This window comes from Narcine bancroftii, chromosome 1, assembly GCF_036971445.1.
Source record: "Narcine bancroftii isolate sNarBan1 chromosome 1, sNarBan1.hap1, whole genome shotgun sequence".
NCBI lineage: Eukaryota > Metazoa > Chordata > Chondrichthyes > Torpediniformes > Narcinidae > Narcine > Narcine bancroftii.
The window spans coordinates 357289740-357305786 of NC_091469.1; the positions used below are offsets into that span (position 1 = coordinate 357289740).

At 39.6% G+C, this 16047-nt stretch overlaps 1 protein-coding gene across 6 annotated transcripts in view; it reads right to left on the reverse strand.

Annotated features, from left to right (window-relative positions):
- Positions 1–8430: 8430 nt before the first annotated feature.
- LOC138749986 (uncharacterized) overlaps positions 8431–16047 on the reverse strand; it is a 139434-nt gene continuing 131817 nt past the window's right edge. For all 6 annotated transcript variants that reach the window (XR_011348999.1, XR_011348998.1, XR_011349004.1 and 3 more), the window contains one exon: positions 8431–11302. The gene's annotated coding sequence lies outside the window, so the exon portion shown is untranslated. The remainder of the gene's footprint in view (positions 11303–16047) is intronic.

The following is a 16047-nucleotide window of genomic DNA, read 5'->3' on the forward strand; positions in this document are numbered from 1 at the left end:
AAGCTGAAAAGTTGTTTCCATGGCTAGGTGAAACAAGAACTAGGGGACATGGCCTTAGGATTTGACTGAGTATGTTTAAGGCATATATGTGAAAAGTGAAGTGAATCTGTAGAATACTGCATAAGGAAGCAGTAGAGGCTGTTCATTAAATGTATTTAAGACAGAGATAGATTTTTGAATAATAGAGGAACTAAGGATGACGGGGAATGGGTGGCTCGATGGAGATAATTTCCATAGCCAGATTGACCATTGACCATGATCTTATTGAATGGCAGAGCAGGCTGATGGGCCAGATGGTCATCTCATGCTACCATTTGTTATGCTCTTTAAAAATTCCTAGCCACTGATCTGAATGTTCATTTCAGTGTGTGTGTGTGTGTGTGTGTGTGTGTGTGTGTGTGTGTGTGTGTGTGTGTGTGTGTGTGTGTGTGTGTGTGTGTGTGTGTGTGTGTGTGTGTATAAACATATATACACATACATATATATATATGTATAATTATATATATATACATATATATGTATAATTTTATATATATAATATTTAAAATCAATATATATATATATATATATATATATATATATATATATACACACACACACACACATGCGCAGTACAACAACTCCAATGATAATCCAAAATGGTCAGGACTGGGCCTATGTCAGATAAATGTTTTTTTTTTATAAAATGGTAATTTTTAAAAAACAGCCCAGTGGAAACATCAAATCACTTATATCAATGTTTAAACAACAACAAACAACAAGGGAAGGCTTTTTAAGCATTAAAATAATGTTTAATTCTCACCAAAAATCTGCTGGTCGCAACACTGTTGCCAATCACCGAGACCTCCCAACTCCCACCGCCGATCCCCGACACATCCCATGGAGGCTTCCAGGGCCGGTAGAACAGTCACTAGCATATCAGCAGGCTCCTGTCTCACTGATCACTGGACCTCCCGAAACCCAAGTCCCAACTCCGAATCCTCCGCAGGCCTCCGCACACGCACCCCATGGCATCCGGTCAAAGTCGGGGGCTCCAGTAAGCCAAGGAGAGGAGGAGAAAAGGGTAGGGGAGGGAATGCCACTGAGCCTGAAGTCCCACTCTTGCCCACGAAGGCGCTCTCCTTGATGATGCTGGGACAAGGAATTCTTCTGACTGCTTGTGGCTGGGAGACAGTGGCATGCGGTTTGAGAGGGAGAGTTGGAGAGAAAAGTCAATAGGAGAAAATAAAGAAGAAATGGAAAGAGAGGGGGAGGAGTTGCCTGAAATAAGGACGATCGTCATTGTAATTTCATATTGAGTGAAATTTTTTTCAAACTGTGAGGTTAGTTCGGCTCTGTAAAAATTACGGATAAAAGATGGTTTCTGATTTGTTTCAGATATCCTCATTTATCTGAATTTTTAAAAAAATTCAGATAATCAGAATTGAACTGTATCTCTCTCTCTCTCTCTCTATTTATCTATATGATATTAGATAAAGAGGGAAACAATACCAATCAAATAATTCCTATGTTTAAATCTTCTTCTAATAAAAACAAAGAAAACCAGAGCTAACTGCAGATGCTGGGAATCTGAAATTATAGTAAAAAATGCTGAAAACATTCTGTTAAAAAAGACCTAATGTTACAAATTGGAAGCCTTTCATCAGAACTGGGAAAAAGGGATAAAGAATATCATCTTAAATTGTAGAGGGTACGGCAGAGAAATGTAGTGGATAAACTGAATTGGGTGTTAAGTTGAGACCTGGTCAAATCAGTTAATGGGCAGTTAGATTTTTTTTTTGTCTATGTACTATGCTCATAGTCAGCCTGTATGTCATGTCCAGCAGGTCAGGCTGTATTAATGGTGAGAAGAAATCTGATCCAATATCACATATACCCCAGATCATTCACAGCAGAAATGGCTAGTTTCAATACAGATGTTGTTTCTGTACTGAGGCATCCTGTGACTTGAAATGACCTGTTTTATCTCCCTTTCCCAGTTCTGATGAAAGATCTCTGACCTGAAATTGTGAACTCTGGTTTTTTTCCACAGACGTTGAGTGTTTCCAGATTACTATGTTCTCAGTTTAAGTCTGAGTCTATCCTACAGCAGAGCTACTTGGGCAATAGGCAACCATGCTGAAGAAACTCATCAGGCCACACAGCATCCATAGGAAATAACGGGTAACCAACATGTCGGGCCTGGACCTCTTCTAAACTCTGTTTGTTTTCCTTTTTAAAATTGTGGGTTTTTTGCCACTGATAAGGATAAAGAAAGTGTCATACCCTGTTTCCTATTTCTCTGTTAATTATGCCACTGGGACGGGAAGCTACAAATGTGCCAGCAGGCCATATTTCACAACATTTTCTCTGCAGCACTCACTATACCTTAAATATATATTTTTAGTAGTCTGCTTCAAGAAAGATTTCACTAACAGTATAGCATGCATTTGGAGCAAAATCTACTTTATTTAATTGCTACTTCTATATAATTTAAAACTTGTCACGCGTCTTCTTCAATGCCTGTTACACTGATCACAAAACAGTTTATGTGGGCAGTAACATATGTTAACCACAAGATGTGCCTTCATGTGACACAATTTTAAAAATTTGCATCACTGAATAATAAGTATACTGCTAATAAAGATAAGGTATTCTGAATCAAGCAAACGACATAAAAGATGACTCAGCATTCTGCATAAGCAAAGTCTTGTGTGGCAGTATTGCATCAGATATTTTCAAGATTATATATCAGAAATTTTAAAATATAGATATGAGAACTGTTTTGGATGCTGCTGCTCTTGAAATTAAGCAATTAAAGCATTTTTGTTGCATTAATGTTGAAAAGGTTTTGATTCAGATCAGGATAATAATATTGCACACTCTGAGCAGAATATTTTGTAAAGTGGTTTGGAAATGGGTATATGATTGGAACCGCTGTTAGAGAAGAAATGTTTAAATATATTTTCTCTTAAAAAATATAGGCAAATTGAAATTAATATAATGCAGTGAGGTCGCTACGGCTACAACTAGGTTATAGTTCTCGGTTATAGCCCTAAAGCTGTAGCTCAAATCTGCAGAAGACACACACCAGTAGTGTGTATTCGACACTTGAGTTTATTCAGTGGCAGCTCTGCATTTTATAGTCAGCTCAGCCGCGTCACCACTGCTGGCTGCCAATTGATTACCTCAAATGCCTAGGACCCGATTTGGCTCCCTGAGATCCACCGGCGGTGATTGCCAGTTTCACTGGCTGCCTATGGAAATGGGCATTTCAGCCCACATGATGCTTTGCCAGTCGCCATGTTCGACAGCCATTTCCTGCGTTGGCCCGAGGCATGGGCCATGGGCCACTACACAACCCTCCCCAGAACTGGTAATCAGAGCACTATTTTTATGAGGCCGACTCCTGAGCCGTGGAGTTGGGTGAGTGATGGGCTGGTCAAAGTCCAAGTAGGCCCATTTCAACCAGTCTTCCCTGCCGCCAACGTCCAAAACATAGGTAGAGCCGTTGTGTCTGAGGACATGGTATGGCCCCTCATAACACCGCTGTAGAGGTGAGTCCTATGCTGGACAAACATGTATTTACAGTCAGTAAAGTTTTTGGGACAAGTCGAGGTTTAGCAGGAGCCAGGGTGCCTTGGAACTCACGTAGTTGGGACAATGTGGTCGCCAGGGGCTCCTCTAAGTCCTCAGATGTCGTGATGAATTTGCCTGGTATAACTAGGGGTGTGTTGTGGACTAACTTGGCAGAGGATGCCTCGAGGTCCTCCTTGGGTGCAGTGCGGATAGCTAACAGGACTCAAAGGGAGTTTGTTGTCCCAGTTAGTTCTGGTAAGCCATGCCATTAAGGCTGCCTTATGGTGTCTGTGGAACCTCTCCACCAGCCCGTTGACCTGTGGGTGCTATGCCTTGGTGTGGTGGATTTGGGTTCCCAGGGGATGGACTAAGGTGGTCCACAGATTGGAAGTGAATTGGGCCCCTGGGTCCAATGTAACATATTCAGGGACCCCAAAATGCGCTACCCATTTGTTGAGTAAAGGCTTCTGTAGAAGCCTTTGATAGTGGCATCACCTCTGGCCATCCAGTTGATCATTGTGAGAAGGTAATGTGCACCTTTGGATATGGGTAGAGGCCCCACAATGTCAATGTGCATGTGGTTGAAGCAGCGATGTGCTGGCTCGAATGTCTGTGGTGGAGCTTTAATGTGAGTCTGGTTTTTGGATGACTTGCACTGAGTACAAGTCCTGGCCCACAGGGAGACTGCTTTGCGGAGGCCATGTCAGACATATCTGGTCACCAATATTTTGACTGTAGCCCGGATGGCGGGTGAGCCAAATTGTGGACTGAGGTGAAAACCCACCTCGTCCATGAAGCTGGAATGACAAGGTGAGGTTTACCCAGCAAGGTGTCGCAGAGTAGCGTGCGACTGCCGGGAGCAATCTGGATGTCCTCCAGTTGAAAGCCAGTGAGCACTGTCTGGTATGGTGGAATGTCAGGGTCTGCTTGCTGCGTATCTGCCAGGGCTGCATATCAGCCAGGGGTAAGGTCGTGCACCGCCAAGATAGCCGGACAGGATAGGGCATCGGGCACCATGTTGGATTTGCCGGCTATGTGTTCAATGTCCGTTGTAAATTCAGAAATGTAGGCCAGGTGCCGCTGTTGCCTGGCTGTCCATGGATCTGACACCTTACTAAAAGTGAAGGCATGGGGAAAGAGCAAATAGCATCCACCATAGTGGGTAACAATCTGGCTCCATTTTGATCACTATGATGGCCCAGGAAGTCAATAGTCTTTTGGCCAAACTGGTACTTGGCTATGCTGATGGTTAGGCCAAAATCACTCAGCCTGGAGAATAATTGTTTTAAGTGGGTGGCGGGTTCTGTGCGGGTGTGGCTGGCGATTAAAATGTCATTGAAATAGATTAAGGAAAAATGCAGATCCCAGCCCACTGAATCCATCAGCCTCTGGGAAGTTTGAGCCGGATTTTTTAATCTGAAGGACATGCGGAGAAATTCAAACAATCCAAAGGGGGTTATGATGGTGGTTTTTGGGATGTCTTCAGGGTGTACCAGGATCTGGTGATAGCCCCTGATGACATCTATGTTTGAGAATATACATGCCCCTTGTAGTTTAGTGGTGAAGTCTTGAATATGGGGCATTGGATATCTCTCCTGTATAGTGGCCTCTTCTTTCTTTTCTTTGGCTTGGCTTCGCGGACGAAGACTTATGGAGGGATAAATATCCACGTCAGCTGCAGGCTCGTTTGTGGCTGACAAGTCCAATGCGGGACAGGCAGACATGGTTGCAGCGGTTGCAGGGGAAAATTGGTTGGTTGGGGTTGGGTGTTGGGTTTTTCCTCTTTTGTCTTTTGTCAGTGAGCTGGGCTCTGCAGTCTTCTTCAAAGGAGGTTGCTTCCCGCCGAACTGTGAGGCGCCAAGATGCACGGTTTGAGGCGTTATCAGCCCACTGGCGGTGGTCAATGTGGCAGGCACCAAGAGATTTCTTTAGGCAGTCCTTGTACCTCTTCTTTAGTGCACCTCTGTCACGGTGGCCAGTGGAGAACTCGCCATATAACACGATCTTGGGAAGGCGATGGTCCTCCATTCTGGAGACGTGACCTACCCAGCGCAGTTTGATCTTCAGCAGTGTGGATTCGATGCTGTCGGCCTCTGCCATCTCAAGTACTTCAATGTTAGGGATGAAGTCACTCCAATGAATGTTGAGGATGGAGCGGAGACAACGCTGGTGGAAGCGTTCTAGGAGCCGTAGGTGATGCCAGTAGAGGACCCATGATTCGGAGCCAAACAGGAGTGTGGGTATGACAATGGCTCTGTATACGCTAATCTTTGTGAGGTTTTTCAGTTGGTTGTTTTTCCAGACTCTTTTGTGTAGTCTTCCAAAGGCACTATTTGCCTTGGCGAGTCTGTTGTCTATCTTGTTGTCGATCCTTGCATCCGATGAAATGGTGCAGCCGAGATAGGTAAACTGGTTGACCGTTTTGAGTTTTGTGTGCCCGATGGAGATGTGGGGGGGCCTGGTAGTCATGGTGGCCTCTACACAGCCTCCAACCACCCACTGCCTTGGGGACCATGTGGAGAGGGGAGGCCCAAGGACTATCAGAGTGCCACACAATGCCGAGTTCCTCCATCTCTTTGAGCGTCCCCTGCCAAGGTTGAGCTTGTCAGGGGGGAGATGCTGAAACCTGGCGTGGAAGGGAGGGCCCTTTGTAATGATTTGGTGCTTCACCCCATGTTTGGGTTCTGCCATTTGGTTCCTATAAAGATTGATGTTAGCATGTAGAGCCTGATAAACAATATTTACACAGTAAATGGTATCCTGCATTTTGGGATCCTGTACTCTTGTTCACTTTCTGTGTAATCTGAAAATGAAATATAGTATGCTTTATAAGTTACTTCCTTTGCATAACAATGAAAAGCCAATCTTGACATGGTGTTTGAACTAGAGTCATGAAAATTCATTGTTAACATCAATACCCACTGATATTGCAGTCTTTGATCTGTTTGATGGTTTTGTGATTGTAACAGCTGAACATTTTTAATGAGGAGACATCTTTATTGAAACATAGATGTCTCAAAAACCTTTCCCCTTGAACATCGGATAGATGCATTGTTCACTGATCGAACATGTGGATATGGCCTATGTTACGAGCTTCTCTTCCAATATTCTTCTGCTTCCTTCTACAGTGCCTGCTTTGGTCTGTGCCCTGAACACATTCTGTGGGAAGGAAATGTTAATGTAATTGTGTCTGAGAAAACCAGTACAGAAGACTTGAAGTCAACAAATAAAATCTTCAGCACCTCCTACACCACTTCCTGCAGAACTTACTGAAAACAATAAAAGAAACCACTGAGTCCTTGTAGAATCATTGCCACAGCCAAAATAATTCTACAGGAAACTAACTTTTGAGCATCTCTTTAAAAAGAACTGATATAGGTTCTTCCTGCAGCTAAAACTATGTTGAGTGAACAAACACTAGGTGTTGAATCAGCCTAGCATACCAATGGAGATCTGAATTTGCATATTTCTTCTGTACATTCATTGTGTCCAACTAACACCCTCGCAGTATGATGTCAGGCTTATTTTCTCCAAGTACGCATGAGTATCATGAAACCCACCTTTGAATTCTAAGAGCATTGGAGGCAGCCAGTTAACTAACTTTAATACAGAATATTGAACATAGAAAAACAACAGCACAGGAATAGGCCCTTCAGTGCATGTATTTGTTCTAAACATGATGCCTAAGTTAAACTAAAACTCTTCTGTTTTCACACAAATATACCCCTCTATGCCCTGCACGTTCATGCACTTAGCACTAACTGTGTAAAAACTTGTCCCACATGTCACCTTTAAAGATCCCCCCCTAAAACGCATCCTCTAGAACGTGATAGTTTAATAGTTTTATCTTGGGACAAAGACTCTTACTATAATGATCTGGTTTCTCACTTCATCATTTTCTAAATGTGAATCTGTTCAGAAAATCATGAGAAGTTTAATAATAAATGATCATCTATATAAATAGCCAACAGGAAGAGTCATTGGTTAGGAACAAAATTCAGAGGATATATTTGGAATTTGAAATAACAAAATGACAAAATGCCTCAATTACTGAAAATGGTTTGCCCATACTACAAAGACTGAAAGGCTGAGACAGTTCTTAAACAAAATTGAACTGTAATAAAAGATCAAAAATCAACATGAATAACTATGAAGTGCCATGCAACTGAAGAAGAAAAGAGACACATGCATTCTTTTATAAAATGGTAAAGTAGGATTTTTCTACAAATTCTGAGTGAAGAGATCCAAGTCCTTAACTGTAATGAAGAATACGACATTTTAAAAATCTGTCTGCCAGGAAATGGGGCAAAGTACACTGTAGGCAAGCAATTGCTGAAAATAATTTTCACAATGTAATTTTAGTTGTTGCAAACAATGAAATAAATAATAACTAATAACTATATGAAATATGGATACATAATGCATAACTGTGGCAGGTCAGTGGGACTATGCAAAAAAAATGGTTCAGCACAGACTAGAAGGGCCAAATGGTTCTATTTTTAGGGCAATTTACAATGGTCAAGTAACCCACAATGTTTTGGATGTTAGAGATAACTGGAGTACATTAAAACTCCATGCAGATGATGCTTGTCTTTATCTATCTGAAATAAATAAAGAAAACTTGAATAATTAAACAAGTGACTTCATATTGATCCTTTCAAAATCTCAAAAGGATTTAAAAGGCATCATGTAAGAGCTATAAGATCAAAACTCTGAAGCACAAAATATTATTTTTGAAAAACAATACTTAAATAATTTTGATCTACTGAAAGGAATGGAAAAGTTAATACTATATATAGTGAAGAAACAGTATTTTCTGAATAAATCTTCAATCATTTTGGGAAGATATTTCTTTTGCAACAGCGTGAACCTATAACAAGAATCTAACAGGTTAAAAGTCTACAAATTTGAACAGGTATCAAATTCAAAAATTTTCCTTGTATTGAGGCAAATCTTTATCAATGTGGCTTGGTCACAAGGTGCAATGATGATATATTTTTTCCAGACATGTTGCATATCAACAAACGTTGCCTAGAATCGTGGGACGCGGGCCACCATCACTATTTACAGGCATATTTTTTAAACTTTATTTAGTATCTTTTCAATAAAAATAAACAGACTTTTACAGAATAAGTAGTCTAATAATAAAACAGTAAAACAAACCCAACCCCTCTCCCCTCCCACAACAGATCCTTAAAGGGAAGCATTAAAAATCAACAAAAACATTCAGTAATTTACAATATTACTAAATTCATATTCTTCATATATGGTGTCCACATCTTAACAATAAATCATAATTATTATGTAAATTACATGTTATTTTCTCCATACAGATACGCGACTTCAAGTCATTATGCCATCGAATTACATTTAACTTTGCTTCATCTTTCCAAGACATAGCTATACATTTACAAGCAACTGTAAGTGATAAACGAATAAACGCTCTCGGAAACTTATTCAACTCCAAGTCCATTAATGGATCCAAAAAAATTTTTGGATCTAAAGGGAATTAAATTTTAGACAAACTTTGAAGAAATTTCCTAATTTTAAACCATACTATATTTTACATTAATTATTTAGTCAATTAACACATATTACACAAAAATAACACATATTTTCCCAATCCACCTGACTAATCTCACAACTTAAATCATGCTCCCATTTAATCCTAGATGTATCTAAATGTTTTTAACCATTGTATCTTGTCATAATGCATATATTTCTGATATAAAACCTTTATCTGAAAAGTATGACACCATAAATTCAAATTTAATTAACTTAGACATTTTCATTTCTCTTCCAAAATTATCTTTCACTAATGCCCTAATTTGATGATAAACAAACAGAGAATTCTCTAAAATCCCAAATTTCTCTTTAAGCTGATTAAATGATAAAAATTCACCTTCTTTAAAACAATCCTGCAATCTTTTTATTCCTTTCATCCACCAATCTTCTAAAACTCTTATTCAATGAAAAAGGAATCCATTTATTTTGATATATTGGGGTTTGAACTGATAAACTAACTTTTGATCCTATTAATAAATTCTTTTTAGTCCAAATTTCTAATAAATGTTTCAAAATTGGTACATTATATTTCTGTAGTAAGACAGTATTCCATTTAAGTACAAACTGATGGGGACAAGATTCCAATATCACAGCCAATTCCACCCTAGCCCATCTAGGAGGGTTAGAAATATCTAACATACGATTAATAAATCTTAATTGAGCTGCTTCATAATAATTTTAAAAATTAGGTAATTGCAAATCTCCCAAAGCATACTGCCAGGTCAATTTATGCATTGCTACTCTTGCTAATTTTCCTCTCCATAAAAATTCTCAAACTACTTTATTTAAATCTTGAAAAAAGGATTTTGGAAGATACAAGCATATATTTAAAGCATATCTTTGCATATATTTCTCACAACTTCAATCAAGTTTAATTTTTAGAATTATAAAATATTCAGTGCAATTTATTGAGGAATAGAATTTAAAAAACTAGAGGAATAAAATGTAAAAGTGGAGTAGTTATATTAAATTGATATTTTATTTGTAATTAATTGCACTGTGAACAATTATGTTACCTCTTCACTGGGAAGATGTACCAATACATGTATAATCTGGAAAAGAATTTACAAGAATGATACTGGAACTGAGAGAAAAGACCAAATAACCTCATGCTATTTCCTCTAGAACAGTGGTTCTCAACCTTTTCCTTTCCACTCACATACCACTTTAAGTAATCCCTCTGTCACAAGTGCTCTGTGATTAGTAAGGGATTGCTTAAGGTGGTGGGAAGGGAAGGTTGAGAACCACTGCTCTAGACCCAATTGTTACTGAAAAATTTTGCTTGAGAAAAATTGTAATTGGCCCATTTCCTTTGGCGTTATGAAACCATGCACATAACGAGTCAATTAGGTACAATTAAAACAGTGATTTTCAAACTTTTTCTTTCCACCTGCATACCACCTTAAGCAATCCCTTACTAATCACAGAGCATCTATGGCATAGGGAATACTTAAAGTGGTATGTGAGTGGAAAGAAAAAACGTTGAGAACTATTGGTCTAGAAAGAAAAATGTTAAGAGATGATTTAATAATCAAAATTATAAAAGATTCTTACAGGCATGATATAGAGAAGATATTCCTTCAAATTATGGAGGTATCTAAATCTAATAGCCATTGAGCCCTAATAAATCCAACAAGAAACTTGTTTATTCAGAGTGGTGAAAGTTGTTCTTATGTGAGGCAATTAAGTTCATTGGGATTGTTAGGTTAAATGGATGCAATATAAGTACAGGAGAGTGAAAGAGTAGGGAAACATGCTGATTGGTTGAAATTAAATGGTGGGAGGAACCAGAGTAGAATGCAAAAACCAGAGTAGAATGCAAGAACAATGAATTTGCCGTACAAAAGCTATACATTGAGAGTACAGGAAGGAAGGTGTTTAATTTTCCATTCCATCAGAAACCTGGCACACTGGTTCATTTAATTCATTATTATCCAGGATCATTCCAATTGCTTCAGTTTGTCTGGCCACTCCCAGTTCTCCCCCTTCTCTCCAATGGCCTCCCACCATTCTTTTTACCTCTGCTTTTTGAAAAATCTCATTGCACAATGTAGTGTTTACATCAGGATACTTTCAGACATTTTCAAGCACTCCCATCAAAGATCCAGCAGGAATGTAGAAGAAGGGCTGATAAGAATGATGAGTCATAAATTTATTGGGTCCTGATTTTGAGGAATTCCTAAAAAAATTGATTGGATGAAATGAATTATTAGAGGAATAGAAAACAAAATTATATATGCTTAACATTTTGAACAATCTCTTCTTAAAGAATTGTTCCCAGTTATTTTACTTATTTCATGGCTGGAGCAGCATACATCCTTATATCCTCATGGCTACATAACTGTATTCATCCTGAATCTGTTACTTAAATAGAAGGACCTGAGGGTGGCACAGGAATGCAACTAATAATGCAGCTGGCTCACAGCATCAGAGACCCAGGTTCAATGCTGACCTTCAATGTCAACTGCATGGAGTTTTAATGTGCTCCCATTACCTCTAACATCACACACACATAGCTTAATTGTAAATTGCCTCAAATATAGAACCATAAAACATTACAGCACAGAAACAGGCTCATTTAGCCCTTCTAGTCTGTGCTGAACCATCTCCATTGAAAAGTAGATCTTTATATATATTTCCCACAACTTTAATCAAGCTTAATTTTTAGAATTATAAAATATTCAGGGCAATTTATAAAGGAATAGAATTCAAAATTCTAGAGGAATAAAATGTAAAAGTGGAGGTTATTTTAAATTGATATTGTATTTGTATATTGTGCCAAGTCCCACTGACCTGCACCCTGTCCATACATCTCCCATCCATGTACCTGTCCAAATTCTTCTTAAAAGTTGAACTTGAGCCTGCTTTCACCACTTCAGCTGGCAGCTCATTCCACACACCCACCACTTTCTGTTGAAGAAGTTCCCTTTCATACTCCCCTTAAACTTTTCCCCTTTCACCCTTAGCCCATGTCCTCTGGTTGGTATCTCACCTACCCTCAGTGGAAATAGCCTATCTCCATTTACTTTGTCTATCCCCCTCATAATTTAAAATAACTCTATCAAATCTTCCCTCATTCTTCTATGCTCCAGAGAATAAAGTCTTAACCTGTTTAACTGTTCCCATGTAACTCAGATCCTTAAGTCCAGGCAATATCCTAGTAAATTTTCTCTGAACTCTTTCTATCTTACTGATATCTTTCCTGTAGTTAGGTGACCAAAACGGCACACAATATTCCAAATTTGGCCTCATCTACAGTACGTCTTATACAACTTTATCACAATATTCCAACTCTTATATTCAATACTTTGATTTATGAAGACCAATATGCTGTAAGCTCTCTTTACAACCCTATCCACCTGTGATGTCACTTTCAGAGAATTATGTACTATATCTGTATTCCCAGATCCCTCTGTTCTACTGCACTCCTCAATGCCCTACCATTTACTGTGTATGTCTTTTCTTGGTTTGTCATTCTAAAATGCAACAGCTCACATTTGTGTACATTAAATTCCATCTGCTGTTTTTCAGCCCATTTTTTCTAGTTGGACTAGATCTCTTTGCAAACTTTGAAAACCTTCTTCACTGTCCAAAACACCTCTAATCTTAGAGTCATTTGCAAACTTGCTGATGCAATTTACCAAATTATCATCCAGATCATCAATATAGATGACAAACAACAATGGCCCATACACTGATACTGAGGCATACTACTAGTCACAGGCCTCCAGTCTGAAAACAAATCATCTAACACTATTCTTTGGCTTCTCTCATCTGGCGATTGTCGAAACCAGTTCACTTCTTCACCATGAGTACCTAGCATCTGACCTTCCTGAGTAATCTCCCATGTGGAACCTTGTCAAAGGCCTACTAAAATTCACGCAGACAACATCCACAATCTTTCTTTCATCAACTTTCCTGGTAACCTTCTTAAAAACGCTGTAAGACTGGATAAACTCAACCTACCATGCATAAACCATGTTGACTATTCCAAATCAGTTTCTGGCTGTCCAAATAATTATATATCCAATCTCTTCGAACACCATCCAATAATTTACCAACTACTGACATCAGGCTCACCAGCCTATAAGTTCCAGTGTGACAGATTATAGGTATGTTTTTGGAAAATAAATTTGGGCAGGTTTTTTTTTAGTATAGGCCACATACAAGCACTTTAAAACAGATCTTATTTAAAATACTGGAGCTCTACTCATGATAGACTTGTTGGGGTCAACAGTCTTTGCAAATACTTTGGAGAGTGCCTGAGAGACTTCACTAATGGATTGTTGTTTAGAAAAGCAACAGATGAAAGAACTTGGGAGGAGAAGGTTTGGAGCTGCAGGCTGTCTGGGAGTGCTGTTTGCTGTTCTAAGAGGGTCATGTGATTTTTGCAAGCAGAGAGGGAGTCAAACAGGCTTTTCTCTGAGAGAGAGAAATCAGTTCTGCAGTTTTACAGTCAGCAGCAGCAGCTGGGACTGGAACAGGACAAGCTGGCAAACTTGTAGAAAAAAACATTTTGGAAGGTGGGGTGTGAGTGCTTATTTCAGCCTGGTCAAAGCCCTTGTGGTTCATACAAGATGAGAGATCTGGCTGCCTAATGTTTCACATGACAGAATATAGATATGTTTTGGGGAGATAAATTGGGGCAGGATTTTTAGTGTAGGCCACATACAAACACTTTAAAACAGATCTTATTTAAAATACTGGGGCTCTGTTTATGCTAGACATGTTGGGGCCAAAAGCTTTGGAGAGTGTGCAAGAGACTTCACTGATGGATTGTTGTTTACAAAAAAGGCAACAGATGAAAGAACTTGTCGGAACCGCATTGTCTGGAGTGGAACTTGCAGTTCTAGGAGTATCATGTGGTTTTGCAAGCAGAGAGTAAAACAGGCTTTCTCTGTGTGTGTGTGTGTGTGTGTGTGTGTGTGTGTGTGTGTGTGTGTGTGTGTGTGTGTGTGTGAGAGAGAGAGAGAGAGAAAGGGAGACACACACACACACAAAGATCAGTTCTACAGTTTTACAGTTAGCAGAAGCAACTGGAACTGGACAGGACAAGCTGGCAAGCTTGTGGAAACCCCCATTTGGAAGATGGGTTGTGATTGCTTAGCTCAGCCTAGTCAAAGCCCTTGTAGTTCATGCAAGAGGAGAGGACTAGTGTCTAATGTTTCACTTGAAATAAGAGAAACAAAAAGGCACTCTGTGGCCACTTGAAAGAAAGAGGTTATCATCTGGAGAACCCTGAGGGGACAGGTTTCTTCGACAAGATATGAAGTGGCTGATTAAAAGGAATCAGCTGTGAGTGTTCAGCTAACAACAAATCTCTCTCTGAAAACCAACAAGAACCTTCCTGTGTGGTAACCATTTACCTTTCAAGCACCAAAGCCTGATGAACTTCATAAATGTTAAATTCTGTGCACAGTATAAGAATTGCCTGCAACCAGCAAACTTGGAGGAATGAGATTGGACTGCGAATCAAAGAACTTTTCTGAACTTGTACACACATTACATACATGTTCGCTTAGAATGGGTTAGTTAATAGTGATAAGTTAAAGTATAATTCTGTTTTCATGTTTAAAGATAATTAAAAGCAACTTTTGTTTAAGTAACCATTTGTCTTGGTGAATATCTATTGCTGCTGGGTTTCAGGGTCCTCTGGGCTCATAACACCAGGGTTACATTTAGAGCTACCCTTCCATCCTCCAGCAACACATCGTGTCTAAGGATATTTTAAATATTTTTGCCAGAGCCCCAGAAATTTCTACACTATCCTCCATCAAGACCCAAGGCAATATCTTATCAGGCCCTGGGGATTTATCCACCCTTATTTGCTTTAAGACACTAAGCACTTCCTCCTCTTTAATCTGTATAAGTTCCATGAGCTCACTGCTTGTTTTCCCTACTTCTCCCCATTCTGTGCCCATTTCCTGAGTGAATACTGATAAAAAGAATGTAATTAGTATCTCCCCCATCTCTTTTGGCTCCAAACAAAGCCAACCACTCTGTTATTCAAGAGGACCAACAGCATGTGACAGCACTGCCCTCTACTTAGCCAGAGGATACACCATCTGCCAATCAAGGTTTGGTTTCACCCCACCCATTAGTGCAAACCTTGGTTGGCCACATGCAAATTACTTGGACTGCAATCTCCAGCCCACCTGTACTTGGCCTTGGGCCATTGGCTATTTTAATTAGATTAACCCTCCTGCCACTGAGCTATTAGCCCCCAGAAAATTATGTGGGCTTGTCCCTCCACCATTATAAAGGTGTCATGTGCTCTTTGTTCTCTCTGCCAGCTTGGGACCACCCTGCTTCACTCCAGGCCTAGAAATGTGGAAGGGTGCTGGAGAAATTGTTGGTAAGATGTGCACTGTTAAAAGGGTTGGGAGCATTTAATTAGTGTCCCTTGTAGCACAGAACCATGCCTGCACTGAGTCGAGGGGTGGTGGGGCATTGTAGTGATTTTTCCCTGATCATTGTGTGTGTGTGCTCTGCATCAGTTGCCTTCTGTAAATAAAATCCTTCCCTATATCAAAACTGTGTTCAGAGTCCTTGCCTTTGAGACCTCCCATACCTGTTTCCTCACTCACAACAATCAATTTTGTCCCTTCCTATCCTTTTGCTCTGAATATATTTGTAAAATCCTTTCATATTTTCCTTCACATTGTCTGCCAATGCAACCTCATGTCTTTTTTTTTCCAGCATTTCTGATTTCTTTCTTCATGTTTTTCTTGCATTTTGTATACTCTAAAAGTGCCTCTTTTGCTCCATGTTGTCTGTACCTGCTATTACACCTCTCTCTCTTCTTCCAAACCAGATCCCCAATATCCCTTGAAAACCAAAGTTCCCTATGGCTGCTAACCTTGTGTTTAATCCTGATAGGAACATAAAAACACCCAAAATTTCACTTTTCAAGGTCCTCCACTT